The 9,329-nt window shown below is 43.2% G+C and overlaps 1 non-coding gene across 1 annotated transcript; it reads left to right on the top strand.

Annotated features, from left to right (window-relative positions):
* The first annotated feature begins 6,853 nt into the window (after nucleotides 1-6,853).
* Nucleotides 6,854-6,960, top strand: LOC125582732. The gene has a single exon (XR_007320187.1). It is a non-coding gene; the product is annotated as a small nucleolar RNA R71 (small nucleolar RNA).
* Nucleotides 6,961-9,329: the final 2,369 nt, after the last annotated feature.

The following is a 9,329-nucleotide window of genomic DNA, read 5'->3' as shown; positions in this document are numbered from 1 at the left end:
GGCTCGGATCGGTCGATCTCGTGTATGAAAGCCTGGGATCGGTCGATCCAGGTATCCCGGATCGGTCGATCTCGTGCTCTGTGCGATCAATACTTCATTCGGTCCATTGTTCGGTCCATCTTGCTTCTGAATAAATCCCGAATGCGTTCTTTTCTTTCAAGCTATCTAGTAACCTGCATATTACACTTAAGAACACCAAAACGCATCAAATAGACCAAAACATTAATTAAAACCGACCATTTAATTGCTCCAAAACGAGTTTAAAACCGTTAAAAACACGGAATATCAACTCCCCCAGACTTGAATCTTTGCTTGTCCTCAAGTAAAGAGGATTAAAATTTGGGAGCTCACTAACCCTCAGTAGACCTTACCTTGTGATTTCGCTAACCACTTAAATCAGAGACTGTCAAGGCATTCATTCCAAATCCCCACCAAGACCGCGCAAACCTTTCCATATTTCAGACCTGCAAGTCTCAGTTTCAAGTAATCAACTCTTTACATTCATTAAAAAGGGCGTGACCTTTCCACCAAAGATATCTCCATCAGGTATAACGGGCTCGGTGTTTGGGAGGCTGTTTTAGTGTTTAATTAGGTGAGGCTCAAGTGTTTGTGGGTATCAGCGATAACAAAAAATGCAAAACATTATGCAAAATCGCTGGAGAGACCGAGTATATTGATAACCACGTTTTCGAACTGCTCAAGTCTCAAATGATCAAAACCCAACAAATCTCAAACTCTAACCCCAAATTTAAACAACGCATCATCTCTGGTACACAAAATAAAAATAAAATGTCTAAATCAAATCTACTGAATGAGATATAAACATGAACTTTTTTTTTTTTTTTTTTTTTTTTTTTTTTTTTTTTTTGTATATATTTCAGAACGAAAACTTATACAAACCGAAATCGAATATATACACTGCGATGCAATCACACACTTACAACACCCAATTTTTCTATTTACACCTCTAGACACACAGGTCCGTGTCTAACCACCTAAATGTTCCGATCCTACCTAAGCAGTCGGATGAACCATGTCTACCCTAATCTCTCCATTGTTTTTGCACATGTATGCACATATGATCAGTGTGTAAGAATGCATGGAGATGAAATAAAAGGGTAAGGTGTAGGTGAGGTACCAAACTATTGATGAGTCTGGCCATTCAGGATTAGTAAAGAATGGTAAAATGTGGTAAAGAAAATCCTGAATGTGTATATGGTGTACCGTTTCCTGATGTTGATTCCTGGTCAAAAGAAATTAAATTCATTAATGGTCAAAAATAGTTGAATCGATTACAATTCACCGAGACTTGATAAAAGATTTAAAGAGAGGTTGCTTGGTCAAGTGGTTCCTCGGTTTGTCTGCGCTAACAGTCCTGAAAAATGGTCAATATGAAATGTAATGCACAACACACAAGGAAATAGTCTAATAATCATCACAGGGTCTGAGAAAAATACGGAGAGAGTTTTTTAAAACACAAAGAAAATAAAAGAAATAAAAGCAATATGGTACATAAGTACCATCCTCCCCCAGACTTACTTCACACCGTCTCGGTGTGAAAAATAATTCCAAGAGAGATTACCGATCAGGCGTTGCGGTCAGTACGCCTCTTGGAGCGCCTCTCCAAGGCTCCATCATCATCAGAGTCCTCCGCTGCCTCAGGTCCAGCAGCGGTGTCGTGAGCGCTTGAGTCGTCATCGCTATTTCTCCTTAGATCGACCGATCCATACGAGTCTGATCGACCGATCTCTTACATGGATCGCCCGTTCTGTTTCTGTTGGATCGATCGATCTCTGCCTGATCGTGATACATGCCTGAAAATCATCTAAAAACACAACCAAAAATCAATTCACACAAGAAAACATAATCACAAAAGAGAAAGAAAATCAAACCATGTGGGTTGCCTCCCAGTCAGCGCTTGTTTAAAGTCGCGAGCCTGACTATTTTGTTGTCCTTAGGCGAGATCGGGTTCCGTTAAAGGAATGTTGGTTCCTTCTTCGGGTTTTGCATCTGTGAAGTAAGGTTTTAGCCTCTGCCCATTGACGGTGAATTTCCTCCCATTGTCTTCCAAGACAACAGCTCCATAAGGTCTAACCTCTGTGATGGTGAAAGGTCCGGACCAACGAGACTTAAGCTTTCCAGGAAATAGCTTGAGTCTAGAGTTGAACAGAAGGACTTTGTCTCCAGCAGCGAAGTCTCTCGGGATTATCTTTCTGTCATGCCATGCCTTAGTTCTTTCCTTGTAGATTTTGGTGTTCTCATAGGCGTTCAACCGAATCTCGTCCAGCTCGTTCAACTGAACCATCCTCCTTTCTGCTGCGGTTTTAATGTCGAAGTTCATCAACTTCGTTGCCCAGAAACCACTGTACTCCAATTCCACAGGTAGGTGACAAGACTTTCCATAGACCAGATTAAAAGGAGTGGTGCCCAAGGGAGTCTTGTAGGCGGTTCTATACGCCCATAAGGCGTCATCAAGCTTCACAGCCCAATCTTTCCTTGTTTTGCCTACAGCCTTCTCCAAAATCCCTTTGATTTCTCGGTTCGATATTATGCTTTACTCCATGTTTCTTCAGCAGTTTATCGAACGTCTTGTTGATGAAGTGAGAGCCTCCATCACTAATAACCACTCTCGGGATCCCGAATCTTGGAAAAATGACTGTCTTGAACATTTTCTTTACAACACTAGAGTCATTTGTCTTGCTGGCTACTGCTTCCACCCACTTGGAGACATAATCAACCGCAACCAGGATGTACTCATTTCCATAAGAAGATGGGAAAGGGCCCATAAAATCAATTCCCCACACATCAAAAACTTCAACTTCAAGGATGAAATTTTGGGGCATCTCATTTCTCTTACTGATGTTGCCCTTCCGCTGACATGCATCACACTTTGAGACAAACTCATGGGCGTCTCTGAAAAGTGTAGGCCACCAGTAACCAGCCTGCAGGACCTTAGAAACCGTCTTGAATGTTGCAAAATGGCCTGCGTATTCTGAACTGTGGCAGTGGAAAAGAATCCCTTGCATCTCATTCTCCAGGACACATCTCCTGAATAAACCATCTGAGCATCTCTTGTAGAGGAAGGGATCATCCCAGTAGTAGTGGTTCACATCTCTCATGAACTTTTTCCTCTCATATCCCTTCAGGTTCGGTGGTTCAATTCCAGCACATAGGTAGTTTGCAAAGTCTGCAAACCATGGGAGATCATCCTGAATTTGTCTCATGGCACAGCAATCAGCCTGATCCAAATACTCATCCTCCAGCAAGGTGATCACATAGACATTCTCCTCGGGTAATGTATCATCCAGTGGTGTTTCAGCTTCCACTCTCATTCGGGAAAGATGATCTGCCACTCCATTTTCTGCTCCTCTCTTGTCTCTGATCTCAATATCAAACTCCTGTAGGAGTAAGATCCACCTTAAGAGTCTCGGTTTAGCATCTTTTTTCGTCATCAGGTACTTCAAGGCTGCATGATCTGTGTGCACAATTACTTTCGAGCCCACCAAATAGGACCTGAACTTCTCGAAAGCATAAACTACTGCCAGCAACTCCTTCTCAGTGGTAGCATACTTGATTTGAGCATCATCAAGCGTTCGGCTGGCATAATAGATCACATGGAGTTTCTTGTCTTTTCTCTGCCCCAAAACAGCTCCAATCGCGTAATCACTTGCGTCACACATTATTTCAAATGGCAAGTCCCAATCTGGTGGCTGCACAATGGGAGCACTGACTAGAGACTTCTTGAGAATCTGAAACGCAGCGAGGCAGTCAGCATCAAAAACAAACTTCGCTTCTTTGCACAGCAGACGGGTGAGTGGCCTCGCTATCATAGAGAAGTCTTTGATAAACCTCCTGTAGAAACCGGCATGTCCCAGAAAACTCCGAATATCCCTCACTGTCCTGGGAGGCTGTAGGCTGGTCATAACTTCAATCTTTGCTTTGTCAACCTCGATACCCTGCTCTGATATCCTGTGACCCAAAACAATGCCATCTTTCACCATGAAATGACACTTCTCCCAATTTAACACCAAGTTCTTCTCCTCACATCTTTCCAGCACCTTGCACAGATTAGCAAGGCAGTCGCTAAATGAAGAACCGTAGACTGAGAAATCGTCCATAAAAACCTCCATAATGTCCTCAATAAGATCAGTAAAGATCGACATCATGCATCTCTGGAAAGTGGCAGGAGCATTGCACAATCCGAAAGGCATTCTCCTGTAGGCAAAAGTACCGTATGGGCAGGTGAATGTTGTCTTCTCTTGGTCGTCTGGATGAATGGGTATCTGAAAGAACCCGGAGTAGCCATCGAGAAAACAGTAGTAGGGGTGGTTGGCTAGTCTTTCCAGCATCTGGTCAATGAAAGGAAGTGGGAAGTGGTCCTTCCTTGTGGCTGAGTTTAGCTTCCTGTAGTCAATGCACATCCTATGCCCTGTGACTGTTCTGGTAGGAATCAGCTCATCCTTCTCATTTGTGATGACAGTGATGCCACCCTTCTTAGGAACCACATGAACCGGGCTCACCCAAGTGCTGTCTGAAATTGGGTAGATCACCCCTGCACTCAACAGCTTTAGAATCTCCTTTTTCACAACTTCCATCAGTTTGGGATTCAGTCTTCGCTGGTGCTCTATGGACGTCTTTGACTCATCCTCCAAGTGAATCTTGTGCATGCAAAGATCTGGAGAAATACCTGTAATATCATCCAAAGAGTACCCCAATGCTTTTCTATACTTTCGCAATTTTGAAAGAAGCAAAGCGGTCTCCACATTATTCAGGTTAGCACAAATAATAACAGGATATGTGGAATTCGGTCCCAAGAATGCATACCTCAGCCCAGCTGGGAGGGCTTTAAGTTCCACCTTTGGAGCATTCTCCTCACTCCAATCTGGTTGGGAGGATGACGGTTTGACGGTTTTATCGGTGCCTGAGTCTTCAAGGCTGACATAGGCGACATGCTTCTCAATCGGTGAGGCTGAATCCAAAATCTCAGAAAATCCAACCACTTCTTGGTTCATGAACCCGAACTCACTCTCCTTTTGGGTCAATGCGACTTGTAGAGGATCATCAGTGTGCAACTCTTCATCCATTTCCTCCACCAGTTCAGTCAATGTATCAACCCAGAAAGTCTGTCCATCAATAGTCGGATTTTTCAGCACCTTCTCCACATTGTATCTCATCGCCATGTCTCCTAGACGTAAGTCTATATGCCCATTCTGTACATCAATCATGGCTCCAGCAGTAGCTAAAAACGGTCTGCCCAAAATGAGAGGATCTTTAGGTTCCTCTTCCAGCTCCAGAACTACAAAATCGGTAAGCACGTATCCCTTTCCAACACCAACAGGGATGTTCTCTAGTACACCGACTGGTCTTCGCACTGATCGGTCAGCAAGGACCAAGGAGATCCTTGTAGGTTTGTAGTTCGTCATGCCTAGCCTCTCAGAGACAGAGAAAGGCATTAGGCTCACTCCTGAACCCAGATCGCAGAGACTCTTCTCAAAAGTAAGTGATCCAATGCGGCATGGTAGAACAAATGCTCCGGGATCTTCACGCTTTTTAGGCATGACATTTTGTAGAACTGCGCTACACTCCTCATTGAGCATCAACACACCCCGCTCTAGGCTCATCTTATCGGTAAGAATCTCCTTCATGTACCTTTTAAGAGAAGGTACCATCTTCACCGCTTCAACAAATGGCAATCTCACATGTAACTCCCCAACAAGGTTCTTTAGCTTCTCGTACTCACGTTCTTTGATCTTCTGCCTTGGTCTGGATGGGTATGGAGCCTTAGGAACATAAGCAGGAGGCGCCACATACACCTCTTCAGGTTCAGAGGAATTTGGCTTGTCGACACGGGATCGGTCGATCCAGATGGACCGGATCGGTCGATCTCCTTCCCTTGGATCGGTCGATCTGTTCTTGAGATCGGTCGATCTCTTTCTCTTTCGATTCCTCAATCGTTTTTCCACTCCTAAGTGTTATAGCATTCACAAACTCCTTTGGATTCGTCTCTGACTTCCCTGGTAGAAATCCAGGTGCTGTTCTGCTGCTGGAGGCGGTTTGAGCAACTTGCTTTTCCAAAACTTTCAAATGGGTGTTCAAAGCTTCGAACTTCCCATTAAGCTCTCCATACATGTTATCCACCTTGGTGTTTATCTCTGCAGTGCTATTCTTCTGACCTTCTAGCACCATTTGCAGCATCTTCTTAATTTCGTTATCCTGAGAAGGCTGTGACGAAGAGGCATTTCCTTGATTCTGATAGTTGTTGTACTGCTGCCTTTGCTGAAATCCTGAGTTGCCCGAGTTGTTCCCCTGATATTGATTTCTGTTCTGAAATCCTTGGTTGAACACACTCTGGTTCTGATTCTGGTTCTGCCTGTTTCCTGCCTGAGGGTAGGACTGATGTTGTGGATTCTCCACATTGTTGCTCCGGTAAGACAGATTATTTTGCTGATTTTGATTCCACCCAAGGTTCTGATTGTAGCCTCTGTTGTAGTTTCCTTGACCACCAATGTAGTTCACATCAGCCTGCATATCACTTGAATCATCACCAACAGCTTCTTGTGAGGAACGATAGCCTTGCTCCTCCACAAATTTCACAGATTTCTGATCTCTCTTGAGAAGCATCTCAATCTTGGCATTCAACTCATCTATCTTCTTGGATTCATAACCAACACCCTTCTGGCTGGTATCAAACCTTGACTTGCGGTTTGCTTTGCTGGATGACAGGTTGTTCAACAAGGTGTAAGCTTCTTCAACAGTCTTGGTCATGAAATCACCATTACTTGCTGTGTCCATGGCATCTTGACTCTCTTCATGAACTCCATTATAGAAAATGTTCAGCAAACTCACATCAGTGTAGCCATGGTGAGGGCAGTCCTGTGTGTACTCCTTGAAACGCTCCCAAGCCTCATGAAAGCTTTCTGAATCAAGTTGCTGAAAGCTTCCAATTCTGCTTCTCAGATATGTGGACCTTGACTTGGTGAAGAAATGCTGTAGAAAAGCAGCTCTTGTCTCTTCCCATGTAGTAAGAGATCCTGGAGGGATGGACTTTAACCATCTGATAGCTTTATCAGCTAAGGAAAACGGGAACAACCTGCATTTCAAAGCGCCTTGAGGAACTCCATTATGTCTGCTGGTGTCACAGACTCGCTCAAAATGCTCCAAGTGATACATCGGGTCCTCAGACGGGTTTCCATGAAACGGATTTTTCTCCACCAAATTAATGAGACCAGTCTTGATCTCAAAGTCTCTTCTCTCAATGGGAGGTGGGCGAATCCCAGAACGATCGGCATAGAATGCATCTGGTGTATCATAATGTGCAAGCGTCATCCTAGGCATGCCATAGTCTCCAGCCTGTTGTCTTGCAGCTACACCAGCCTGCTGATTATCACCAGCATTGTTGCCTTCTCGTTCATTTACAGGAATTGGATTTTGCGGGTTGTCCTGAAATTGGTCTTCTTGGTGTTCAGCCATTTCAACCTCTTCAGCGGACTCAAGTCTTTTCTTTTTCACTTGTCTCTCTAGGCGGCCGAGCTCTAACTCCAAAGGTATTAAATTCGATGATCCTTTGCTTCTAGTATGAAATCCGCTCATTCACCTGAAAACACAAACAGAAAGAGAAAGACAGAAACATTAGACAAAATAAAGAAAATGCTATAGTCTTAAACTGATCATTAACTCTAGGGTGACCAAATGGTCCCCGGCAACGGCGCCAAAAACTTGATGTCTCGAGTTTTAACCCGATTATCTAACTGCAAGTGCACAGTAAAGTACGCAGTAGTAATACGGGATCGAATCCACAGGGACCGATGATCACACGTAGAGTTGCAGACAAGTTAATAGCTACAGCGAATCAAGATATATTTTTGATGGTTTTTATTTAATTTTCTCTAGTGTCACAAAGCATAAACAAGCATGTAAAAAGATGATTTAAACGATTTGAAAACTATTTTAAAACAAACGTTGGGCATTGGGAATTCTCAGGGATTTCTTTTTAATCAAGATACAATTAATGGAAGACACAGGGATATATTAAGAACCGTCTAGAACTCAAACACGATATTAGAATTAACCTACTTCCGTAGCGCTAATTCTCTATGTTATAGAAATCTCCACACTAACTTCCGCTGAGTTTCAATTTCTAAACAAGCATTAAGAACAGGTTCAATATGTTCACAAAGCGCAATAACATCAACTTCCGAGGGTTAAGGACACTTTGCTCATCTAAAGTATTTTCGGAAGTTCAAACAATCACTTTCGGTGCATCAAACAATCTGAAATCATGAACTAAGTGATCAATTCAGTTCAAGCAGTAAGAAATCCATTAGATGAAGAACCAAAACGTAATCCCTTAGTCTACACACGTTTTATGGATCAAAACATCAAGAAATCCCCTATGAGAACCCCTAAACCCAACTAGATGACTACTCACACATAACTAAGCAAGAACAAAACGATTTTGATGAAGAAAACATGATAAGATTGTATTAAAACAGAGTAAAGGTTCAGAAGATCTTCTCCAAATGGTTTTGAGATGAACTCCTTTACAAATCTTCACAAATCACACCAAAACAAGTACAAAACACTCAAATCTTCTCTCTAGAACTTGTAAATCTCCTCCTTGGTCGCCCCTGGTCTTTTCTGAGTCTCAAAGGTCGAGTTCTTCTCTGAATTATTGAGGGGAGTGGGTAAAAAGGAGTGAAAAGCTCGTTTGTGCGTGTGGAGCCCGTAGCGCCTGAGATCGGTCGATCCACATGGCTAGGATCGGTCGATCTCGTGTATGAAAGCCTGGGATCGGTCGATCCAGGTATCCCGGATCGGTCGATCTCGTGCTCTGTGCGATCAATACTTCATTCGGTCCATTGTTCGGTCCATCTTGCTTCTTAATAAATCCCGAATGCGTTCTTTTCTTTCAAGCTATCTAGTAACCTGCATATTACACTTAAGAACACCAAAACGCATCAAATAGACCAAAACATTAATTAAAACCGACCATTTAATTGCTCCAAAACGAGTTTAAAACCGTTAAAAACACGGAATATCATGGGCTTAAGCAAAGACGTCTTATTAACGGTCGGAAGAATGTTTCGTCGGTTACAAGGAAAGGAGATGCGTGAAAAGAAAGGTACCGGAGCCTTAAAGGCTTTACCGGAGAGATACGACAAAGCGAGATAACAAAGGTAAAACCCTAATCTAGCCGTCCAGTGTGTATCAGTGATTTCGGATCCCCCTTACATTGCCTTTCCTTCCCATTTTATAGCTGACCTCACGCTCTTCCGTGACCTAGTTTGTGTCGTCTCTGTGGGCTTTAACTCGCTGCGCTGAGAAGCCCA

The sequence above is a fragment of the Brassica napus genome, chromosome C2, assembly GCF_020379485.1.
Source record: "Brassica napus cultivar Da-Ae chromosome C2, Da-Ae, whole genome shotgun sequence".
In the NCBI taxonomy this organism is placed as follows: domain Eukaryota; kingdom Viridiplantae; phylum Streptophyta; class Magnoliopsida; order Brassicales; family Brassicaceae; genus Brassica; species Brassica napus.
This window is presented reverse-complemented; position numbering and strand designations above follow the sequence as displayed.